Source organism: Lolium perenne, chromosome 3 (genome assembly GCF_019359855.2).
Source record: "Lolium perenne isolate Kyuss_39 chromosome 3, Kyuss_2.0, whole genome shotgun sequence".
Classification (NCBI taxonomy): Eukaryota; Viridiplantae; Streptophyta; class Magnoliopsida; order Poales; family Poaceae; genus Lolium; species Lolium perenne.
Window position 1 is genome coordinate 184,723,096 of NC_067246.2, and position 11,569 is coordinate 184,734,664.

The following is an 11,569-nucleotide window of genomic DNA, read 5'->3' on the forward strand; positions in this document are numbered from 1 at the left end:
CCTTGTTGTTCAAACACTTTTACCAGAAAATATCTAGACTTTTAGAGAGACCAATCATGCAAACCAAATTTCAACAAGCTCTCTAGTAATTCTCCACTAATAGGTTCAAAGTACATGATGCAAGAGCTTAAACATGAGCTATTTGAGAACTCAAAACAATTGCCAAGTATCAAATTATTCAAGACCATATACCAATAACCACATGAAGCATTTTCTGTTTCCAACCAAATAGCAATGAACGAAGCAGTTTCAACCTTCGCCATGAACATTAAAAGCTAAGAACACCAGTATTCATATGAACAAGCGGAGCGTGTCTCTCTCCCACACAAAGAATGCTAGGATCTGATTTTATTCAAACAAAAACAAAAATAAAAACATACAGACGCTCAAAGTAAAGCACATAAGATGTGACAGAATAAAAATATAGTTTCACTAGAGGTGACCTGATAAGTTGTCAATGAAGAAGGGGATGCCTTGGGCATCCCCAATCTTAGATGCTTGAGTCTTCTTGAAATATGCAGGGATGAACCACAGGGGCATCCCCAAGCTTAGACTTTTCACTATTCTTGATCATATTGTATCATCCTCCTCTCTTGACCCTTGAAAACTTCCTCCACACCAAACTCAAAACAAACTCATTAGAGGGTTAGTACATAATCAAAAATTCACAGGTTCAGAGGTAACACAATCATTCCTAACACTTCTGGACATTACCCAAAGCTACTGAAAGTTAATGGAACAAAGAAATCCATTCAACACAGTCAAAGAGGCAATGTGAAATAAAAGGCAGAATCTGTCAAAACAGAACAGTCCGTAAAGAGGAATTTTTTCGAGGCACCTAACATGCTCAGATGAAGAAGCTCAAATTGAATGAAAGTTGCATACATATCTGAGGATTACTCATGATTTTTCGCAGATTTTTCTGAGTTAGCTACAGAGATATCTACTCAAATTCGTGACAGCAAGAAATCTGTTTCTGCGCAGAAATCCAAATCTAGTATCAACCTTACTATCAAAGACTTTACTTGGCACAACAATGCAATAAAATAAAGATAAGGAGAGGTTGCTACAATAGTAACAACTTCCAAGACACAAATATAAAACAAAAATTGCAGAAGTAAAATAATGGGTTGTCTCCCATAAGCGCTTTTCTTTAACGCCTTTCAGCTAGGCGCAGAAAGTGTGAATCAAGTATTATCAAGAGATGAAGCATAAACATCATAATTTGTTCTAATGATAGAATCAAAAGGTGACTTCATTCTCTTTCTAGGGAAGTGTTCCATACCTTTCTTAAGAGGGAATTGATATTTAATATTCCCTTCCTTCATATCAATAATAGCACCAACAGTTCGAAGAAAGGGTCTTCCCAAAATAATAGGACAAGATGCATTGCATTCAATATCCAAGACAACAAAATCAACGGGGAAAAGGTTATTGTTAACCGTGATGTGAATATTATCAATCCTCCCCAAAGGTTTCTTTATAGAATTATCACCAAGATTAACATCCAAATAACAATTTTTCAATGGTGGCAAGTCAAGCATATCATAGAGTTTCTTAGGCATAACAGAAATACTTGCACCAAGATCACATAAAGCATTACAATCAAAATCATTGACCTTCATCTTAATGATGGGCTCCCAACAATCTTCCAACTTCCTAGGAATAGAAGTTTCAAATTTTAATTTCTCTTCTCTAGCTTTTATGAGAGCATTTGTAATATGTTTTGTAAAGGCCAAATTTATAGCACTAGCATTAGGACTTCTAGCAAGTTTTTGCAAGAACTTAATAACTTCAGAGATATGAAAATTATCAAAATCTAAACCATTATGATCTAAAGCAATGGGATCGTTGTCCCCAATATTCTGAAAAAATTTAGCACTTTTATCACAAACAGTTTCAGCAGTTTTAGCAGTTTCAGGCAGTTCTGCACGCTTTGCATTAGGAGTAGAAACATTGCCAACACCGATTATTTTACCATTGATAGTAGGAGGTTTAGCAACATGTGAAGCATCAACATTATTAGTGGTGGTAATAGTCCAAACTTTAGCTACATTATTCTCTTTAGCAAGTTTTTCTTCTCTCTCCCACCTAGCATGCAATTCAGCCATCAATCTAATATTTTCATTAATTTGAACTTGGATAGCGTTTTCTGTAGCAAATGACTTAATATCTTTAGTTTCATTAGGCATAACTTTCAATTTTAAAATATCAACATCAGCAGCAAGACTATCAACCTTAGAAGCAAGAACATCAATTTTACCAAGCTTTTCTTCAACAGATTTATTAAAAGCAGTTTGTGTACTAATAAATTCTTTAAGCATGGCTTCAAGACCAGAAGGTACACTCCTATTATTGTTGTAAGAATTACCATAAGAATTACCATAACCGTTACTATTATTAGAAGGATATGGCCTATAGTTGTTACCAAAATTATTCCTGTAAGCATTGTTGTTGAAATTATTATTTTTAATGAAGTTCACATCAACATGCTCTTCTTGAGCAACCAATGAAGCTAAAGGAACATTATTAGGATCAACATTAGATCTACCATTAACAAGCATAGACATAATAACATCAATCTTATCACTCAAGGAGGAGGTTTCTTCAACAGAATTTACCTTCTTACCTTGTGGAGTCCTTTCAGTGTGCCATTCAGAGTAATTGATCATCATATTATCAAGAAGCTTTGTTGCGGCACCCAAAGTGATGAACATAAAAGTACCTCCAGCAGCTGAATCCAATAGGTTTGTAAGAGCAAAATTCATATCCCATGTTTTGTGTGTTTGATGACAACACTTGAGTAATCTCACCGTGTGCCTTGAGTATCATTGTTAGATTTGCAAGTACACGGTGACCTCGCCGGACGCGTCAAGATCGGAAGACTGAAGCGTAGTTGATAGGTTTTCTGGTTTTGTGTGTGTTTGGCGAGGTAACAAAGTTGGAGAGAAAAAGGGAAGAAAACCAGATTTAGCTAGGCCGGTACTACCGGTACCTGTAGCGGTAGTACCGCTACCCCTATAGGTACCGCTGTCGGTACCGCTCTGAGTCTGTTCTGAATTGCCCTCCAGAAACACGCTGCGGTACCCCTGCAGTACCCAGGGCGGTAGTACCACTCACGAGCGGTGGTACCGCTCCAGGTACCGCTTGAGGTACCGTAACGCGTTACGGTCGTACCGCTCCGGTACCGCCCTGGTACCGCTCTGGATCCAGTAAGGTCTGGACCCTATTGCGGTACCTCGAGCGGTACCGCGGGCGGTAGTACCGCTCTGTGTCCTTTGACCAGATCTGGATCGAACTTGAACTCAGAGCGGTAGTACCGCTTACCCCAAAGCGGTAGTACCGCTTAGGCCAAATCTGGACATAACGGTTGGATTTGGAGGAGCCTATTTAAGGGCCCCTTCTTCCCCAACACGATTTTATCTCCTCCCCTTCTCTCTCCTCCATTGTTGCTGAGCTTAATCCTTGTGGATCTCCTTCCCCCTCCAACCAATCTTGCCCAAACTTTGAGGATAGGTGGAGGAGACCCGATCTATAGTTCTACCAAGAAAGCTTTCACAAATACTAGCTATTCCTTAGTGGATCTTGGTGGTAGGGTTCCTTTGGTGGATCTTGGAGAAGAGTTCCTTTGGTGGAGCATTCGTAGGGTTCCTTTGGTGGATCTTGGAGAGTTTTTTGGTGGAGCCTTGGAGAGTTTCTTGGTGGAGCATTGGAAGAGTTCCTATGGTGGAGCATTGGTGATGGGTTCCTATGGTGGAGCATTGGATATGTGCAGCTATGGAGTCTAGCTTGGTGATGTACTAGATCCATAGGGTGTTGGGAGCATCCTTGTGTGTGTGGAGCTCGCCCCAACCATGTGAAGGAATCACCGCCTCGACCAGTGCCTTAGTGGAAGAGGGAGAGCACCTCCGTGGAGCTCTCTCGAGGAAGAGGGTGAGGCCTTGCTTCGTGGTGTGGCCGCCTAGTCTCTTGTGTGAGACTAGCACCTCCTCAATGCAGACGTACTTCCTTTAGTGGAAGGAACTGCGGGAAACAAACCTCGAATCGCCTCGCGCCCCCCGGTTGTCTCGCTCCTTACTCTCATTATCTTGTTGATTCCTTTACTTGTTGCACATGGTCTAGCTTCATTGTAGGATCACCCCCATTGCTAAAAGTCACACCTTTACCTTCCGTTGCATAAAACTTGAAAAAGACTAAAACTTGCCGTAGCGCCATTCACCCCCCCCCCCCTCTTGTTTGCTACGATCCATTCAAGTGGTATCAGAGCAAGGTTTTCTTGCTCGGGCTTTACCGCCTAAGAAATGGCCGAACAAGAGACGGTTGTGAATGGGTCACCTTCCCTTGAGCCACCCGCTCCATCGTCTACCATCGATAGCACTACGGCTACGTTGGATGGCCTCAAGAAATTGGAGTCATCCATCGTTGCCCAAATGAAGGCGATGATGATGGAGTTGGTGGTTCAAAAACCAAACCCTCCACCAAAAGAAAGTGCCGAGGATCCACCACCAAAAGCCAACACCCTTCCTCTTGTTGATTTTGTCGCGGAAGCGACAAAAGATCCACAAAAGGAAGGGCTTGGGGATACCGGCACTTCAACAAAAGGGAAGGATGATGACACACCAGTTGAGGAACGTCAAGGGAGTTATCATGCGGTGCCACCACCAAATTATTACACCATCAACGTTTCGATACCGATGCCGCATATCTTGTCGCATGCTTCACCACCGTTACTCGAGTCAAACAACTTTGAGAATTGGCAATTCTTAATGCGTTCACATGTGCGCAGCGCTTCTACCGAGCTTTGGCGTATCATTGAGGAGGGCTATTCACCACGAGATCCCAAGAAGATGACAATAAGAGATGTGGTGGATGACCAACTCAACGCCACCGCCATCAACATGATTCATATGGCCATCTCCCCCAAGGACCACGCTCATATCCGCTCGCTCAAGACCGCCAAGGAAGCATGGGACAAACTTGAGAAGCTCTTCCTTGGCAATGCAAGCATCCAAAGCTCTCGGTTTGATGAAGTGAACAACATGGCCGACAATTTCGTCATGGTTGAAGGAGAGACCCCCGAAGAGATGTATCGGCGCCTCATCGCTCTTGCCGTACAAATGCAAGATCTTGGAGCAACGTTCGTGGATGACCATTGGATCAAGCACTCCAACAAGGAAGGAGAGGGAGTGGCCGCCATGCCATTTCCACTCCCTCTACCTCCCTCTTCGACTCTCTAAATGAGAACCTCGTCACCAACAATGCACGGTGCCTCATGGCAAAGGTATCTACGGAGGTAAAATCCCCTTCCAAACTATCCTCTTCGACTAATGCCTCATATATTGATGATGCCACTAGTCTCACCGTTAAACGTGAGATTATGGGTTTGGATTCCTTGGATTCTTTTCTCACTAACATGAAGGGGGACACCAAGATCCATGTTGGGGCTCTCTTAGCCCAACTTGGTGCAGCACAAGATCTTACCGAGAAGAGGGAGAAGTTGGAAAGGGAAACGGCCTTTGAGCTTGCCAATCTCAAGGAGGAGCTTGATGATGAAAAGAATCTTCGCATGTCTCTTGAAGCTAGTGTCATTGTGCTTGAAGACAAGAATGAAGCTATTGTTTCACGTCTCACCAAGGATCGAGATCATGCTCTAGAGTTGGTTGGTGACCTCAAGAAGAAGATGCTCTCACTCGAGGAAGCCAACAAAGCAAAAGACGATGAAGACCCCGATTCTTCCCATGATGACCTTGTGGATCAAGTTACTTCCTTGAGGAGGCACAATGCTCTCCTCTTGGAAGTCAATGCTCTTCAAGAAGAAGCCTTGGATGAGTACTACTGCTTGTTCAAAGAGAAGACCTCATGTTGCAACCATGAAGAAGAAATTGCCGCTCTTGAGATCACCAAGGCCAAGCTATTGAGTTTGAGTAGCAAGCAAGAAGAATCGTTGGTGGAGTGTCTTCGCATGAGCAAGGAGAAGGATACATGTTGTGATCATGAGGAGCAAATTGCTGCCTTGAAGAGAAGGGAAGCCAAGCTCATGGAGATCAACTCCATGCAAGAAGAAACATTGAAGGAGTACTTTCCTTTGAGCAAGGACCGTGCATGTTGCACTCATGAGAGCGACATTGCCAAGATGGAAAGTGACAAGCGCTTGCTCATGAAGTTGAACGCGCTCCAAGAAGAAGCTTTGATGGAACACTTCCGGGTGAACAAGGCTAAGGAGGTCCAAGTGTTTGATATTTGCCATCCACACCCGGAGCATGAAGATGAAGTCAATCGCTTGAAGGCCAAGGTTGATAGACTCCAAGTTCAAGCCAAGTACTTGGAAGGAGTCATTGAAGCTAAAGATGGAGCCAAAGAGGGCTCGTGCAATGAAGGAGGAGTGGCTACCAAGCAAAGAGAAAGAGGAAGAGGAGGACCAAGAAGAAGATGGACAAGAAGAACATGGAGACCAACCGTGAAGGGAGCAATGCTAGCTCAAGAAGGGATGGAGTACCCAACTCTGCCTCAACGGGTTTCGCCGGCTCTAACAACCCTTCTCATGTTCTTTTTGTTGATTACTATGGACATATTCGTGCTCGCTTTATTGGTCCTCAAAAGGACAATGTTGATTGGACTATTTGGGTTCCCAAACCCCTTGTTACTAACATGCTAGGACCCATTGAAAAATGGGTACCTAAATCCAAGACTTGATTCCTTGTAGGACTATGCTTCCGGTGGCGCTAAATGGGTGGTTGATAGTGGAGCCACAAGTCATATGACCGGAAGCAAGGATATTGTTGTCGACCTCGTGCCTTCTCTCTCTACTGTTTCATATGGCGACAACACGTGCTCTAAGGTATTGGGTCTTGGCAAGGTGGTGGTAATACCCGACATCTCACTTGTGAATGTCCTCCTTGTCGAGACCCTTGGTTACAACTTACTCTCCGTTCATCAAATTGCTCGTATGGGATTATGAACATTCTTTGATGAACATATGGTGGTCCTCTTGTGGAGCAAGACACTCAATGTAGCTTTTGTTGGATATGTAGAGGACGGTTTGTATGTTGTCGATTTCTCTGGAAAGACAACATCTTCCGCTCTTTGCTTCTTCGCCAAAGGTGACAAGGGTTGGTTATGGCATCGCCGACTAGCCCATGTCAACATGAGGACTTTGCAAAGTCTCCACAAGGGTGGCCACATTCTCGGACTAAAAGAAGATGTCTCTTTTTGCAAGGATCGTGTTTGTAGGGCTTGCGTACAAGGAAAAATGCATGGAGCTCCTCACAAGGCCAAGACTATCATCTCTACCACAAGATGCTTGGAGCTCCTACATGTTTATCTCTTTGGTCCACCTTCTCATGAAAGTCTTGGAGGAAATAAGTATTGCCTCGTCATCGTTGATGACTATTCACGCTATTGTTGGGTATTCTTCTTCAAGTACAAGAGTGAGACTCAACGGACCATGATGGAGTTTGCCAACCAAGTTCAACGCAAGTACGACAACAAGATTCTCGCAATAAGGAGTGACAATGGAACGGAGTTCAAGAACTACACGTTGGATGACTTCCTCGGCGAGGAAGGAATCGAACACCAATACTCCACGCCATATACACCCCAACAAAATGGGGTCGCCGAAAGGAAGAATCGAACCTTGATCGAAGCCGCTCGAACCATGATGATGGAATACAAGTCCAACTACAATTTTTGGGCGGAAGCTATCTCTACCGCTTGCCATGCTACTAATCGCCTCTATCTTCGCAAAGGTCTTGAGAAGACACCATATGAGATCCTCACCGGCAACAAGCCTAATGTGTCATACTTCAAGGTCTTTGGATGCAAATGCTACATACTTATCAAGGACACACGCCTATCCAAGTTTGATTCAAGAGCTCAAGAAGGAATTTTCGTTGGCTATGCTACGGATTCTCACGCCTATAGAGTCTTCAACAATTCAAGTGGACGTGTTGTAGAATCTTGTGATGTGACGTTCGATGAAGATGATAGATCTTTGGAGGAGCGAAGTGCTTCTTGTGAGAAAGGAGATGCAATTCCCCCGGATACCATAGGAAGGATGGGTGTGGGCATTCGCCTACCTCAAACGCTACCTTCTATGAGTACCGGGGAAGGACCAAGTTCCACCCAAGTGGAGCCATCTACACCACAAGGCCAAGCTTCTTCTGTTGATCTAACAAATGCAAGCCAACCTCTACACCAACCTCAAGTTCAACCTCAACCTCAAGATCAACCTCGACATCTACAACAACAATCAAGTCCAAGTTCACCTCAACAAGCTCAAGAACAACATACACCGCAAGCTCGTCTATCTCAACACCCAACATCAAGTGACCAAGGTCAAGCTTCAAGTTCTTCTCCGAGTGGTTCGGGGAGAGTCTTCATGGACAATAATACTCCCTATACCCCCGAGCCATCCGGATCTCATGACCATGTTGCCTCTTTCAATGACAATGGAGGTCAAGGCGAGGACCTAAACCGTGATGAAGGCCAAGAGGACTCTCAAGAACCATCTCCTCAAGCCAACACTCGCCGTGAAGATTCTACTCCAAGACACTTGCGTCTCAAGTCTCATTCCTTGCAAAACATCATTGGTGATCTAAAGAGAAATGTCACCACTCGGAGGCAACATGCAAACTTTTGTGCGCACCATGCCTTTGTCTCTAGGGTGGAACCACTCAAAGTTGATGATGCTCTCAACGATCCCGATTGGTTGAATGCAATGCAAGAGGAACTCAACAACTTCAAGATGAATGATGTATGGACTCTCATGAAGCGACCCGATCATTGCCGCAATGTTATCGGCACCAAGTGGATCTTCAAGAACAAGAAAGATGAAAGTGGCACGGTCATCCGCAACAAAGCAAGATTGGTGGCACAAGGCTATTCTCAAGTCGAAGGCGTGTACTTTGGTGAAACCTTTGCACCCGTTGCAAGGCTCGAGTCCATCCGTATCCTTTTGGCCTTTGCCTCACATCATGGCTTTAAGTTGCAACAAATGGATGTTAAGAGTGCTTTTCTTAGTGGTCCTCTACATGAGGAAGTATATGTGAAGCAACCCCCGGGGTTCGAGGACCCCCATTTCCCGGACCATGTCTTCAAGCTCAAAAAGGCCCTATATGGTCTCAAACAAGCTCCTAGAGCTTGGTATGAGCATCTCAAGGAGTTGCTTGAAGACCGTGGTTTCCAAGTGGGGAAAATCGATCCCGCTCTTTTTACTAAGAAAGTCAATGGGGAGCTTTTCGTATGCCAACTCTATGTAGATGACATCATATTTGGCTCTACTAACACAAAATTCAACGATGAGTTTGCTATGTTGATGACAAATAGGTTTGAGATGTCAATGATGGGTGAACTCAAGTACTTTCTTGGGTTCGAGATCAAGCAAATGCGACAAGGCACCTTCATCAATCAAGCAAAGTACCTCCAAGACATGCTCAAGCGCTTTGATATGAAGGACGCCAAGGGGATCGGAACTCCGGTGCAACTCAAGTGTCAACTCACTCTTGAAGAGGGCGGCAAGGCGGTGGATACCAAGCTCTACCGTTCGATGATAGGTTCGCTTCTCTACCTTTGTGCCTCTCGCCCGGATATAATGTTGAGCGTTGGTATGTGTGCACGGTTTCAAGCAAGTTCGAAGGAAAGCCACCTTGTGGCGGTCAAGAGGATCTTTCGATATTTAGTTGATACCCCACACTTCGGACTATGGTACCCAAGGGACACGGACTTCGCCTTGGTTGGTTTCACCGACTCCGATTGGGCGGGCGACAAGATTGATAGGAAGTCTACCTCCGGAGCATGTCACTTTCTTGGAAGATCTTTGGTGTGTTGGTCCTCGAAGAAGCAAAATTGTGTCTCCGTCTCCATCGCGGAAGCCGAGTATATTGCCGCGGCGAGTAGTTGTGCTCAAATCTTATGGATGAGGCAAACCTTGCGGGATTATGGACTCGAGTATAGCAAGGTGCCTCTTTTGACAATGAGAGCGCAATCAAGATCGCCTACAATCCGGTTCTTCATGGCAAGACGAAGCACATTGAGATACGGAACCACTTCATCCGGGACCACATTGCTCGCGGAGATATTGTACTATCCTATATTGGCACCAAGGAGCAATTGGCGGACATCTTCACGAAGCCCTTGGATGAGAAGCGCTTTATTGAGTTGAGGCATGAGCTAAATATCATTGATCCGTCGAACTTTGCTTGACCGTCGTGCGCACATACCAATCTTACCGTCATATCTAGATGAAAGGCACGCATGGACATAGGGGGAGTGCGGTTTAAATCCATTGAGCTATCGCTCCCCCCATAATGCATAAAGAAATCCAAAACATTTGCTATTTGTCAATTAAGTGACTTATGAGCTTCATGTTGAGTTGTAGTCCGTGAGTCCTAGATACATCTACGCGACCTCACAACTACTATACTCTTACACGGTGGCTTCGGCCACCAACACCCCCTCTTTGCGGGTTTTTCGGTTCTTCATGACCTTGTTTTGTCTTTCTTCTTTGCTTTCTTCTTTTTGTTTTTGAGAACCTTCATCAAGCTTGTTTTCTTGTGATTTTTGCAAGCTTGTTTGTATGTTCTTTTTCTCCATCTCTCTAGTTTCGTTACCCTCCTTTTTGGTGTTCCGATGCCAAAGGGGGAGAAGTTCCTAGGTGGATGGAGACCTTTGTTGTTTGTAGCCATTTGGTTCTAGTTGCTTATCTTGTCTTATGGCTACATCAACAACCCTATGGAGGAATCCTATTGTGAGTTTGGGTATTCTCAAGGCTATGATATGATAACTTCACCCAAATCTCCGTATATGATCTTATGCTGCCTCCATATTGTGCATATGCCTCTTGAACATGTCATCTATCTATGTTGCATATGTGCTTGGTTTGTAAAAACTAGGGGGAGTGATGTCTCTATAACATGTGTATTTGTATTCAAATACATATTCATGATATGCACATGTGTAGGGGGAGCTTCGTCGAGTTTTTTGCAAATTTAATGTTCTCATCATAATATCATTTGTTATTGTCAACTCTTGTGTTGTCATCAAACACCAAAAAGGGGGAGATTGTAAGAGCAAAATTCATATCCCATGTTTTGTGTGTTTGATGACAACACTTGAGTAATCTCACTGTGTGCCTTGAGTATCATTGTTAGATTTGCAAGTACACGGTGACCTCGCCGGACGTGTCAAGATCGGAAGACTGAAGCGTAGTTGATAGGTTTTTTTGGTTTTGTGTGTGTTTAGCGAGGTAACAAAGTTGGAGAGAAAAAGGGAAGAAAACCAGATTTAGCCAGGCCGGTACTACCGGTACCTGTAGCGGTAGTACCGCTACCCCTATAGGTACCGCTGTCGGTACCGCTCTGAGTCTGTTCTGAATTGCCCTCCAAAAACATGCTGCGGTACCCCTACAGTACCCAGGGCGGTAGTACCGCTCACGAGCGGTGGTACCGCTCCAGGTACCGCTTGAGGTACCGTAACGCGTTACGGTCGTACCGCTCCGGTACCGCCCTGGTACCGCTCTGGATCCAGTAAGGTCTGGACCCTATTGCGGTACCTCAAGCGGTACCGCGGGCGG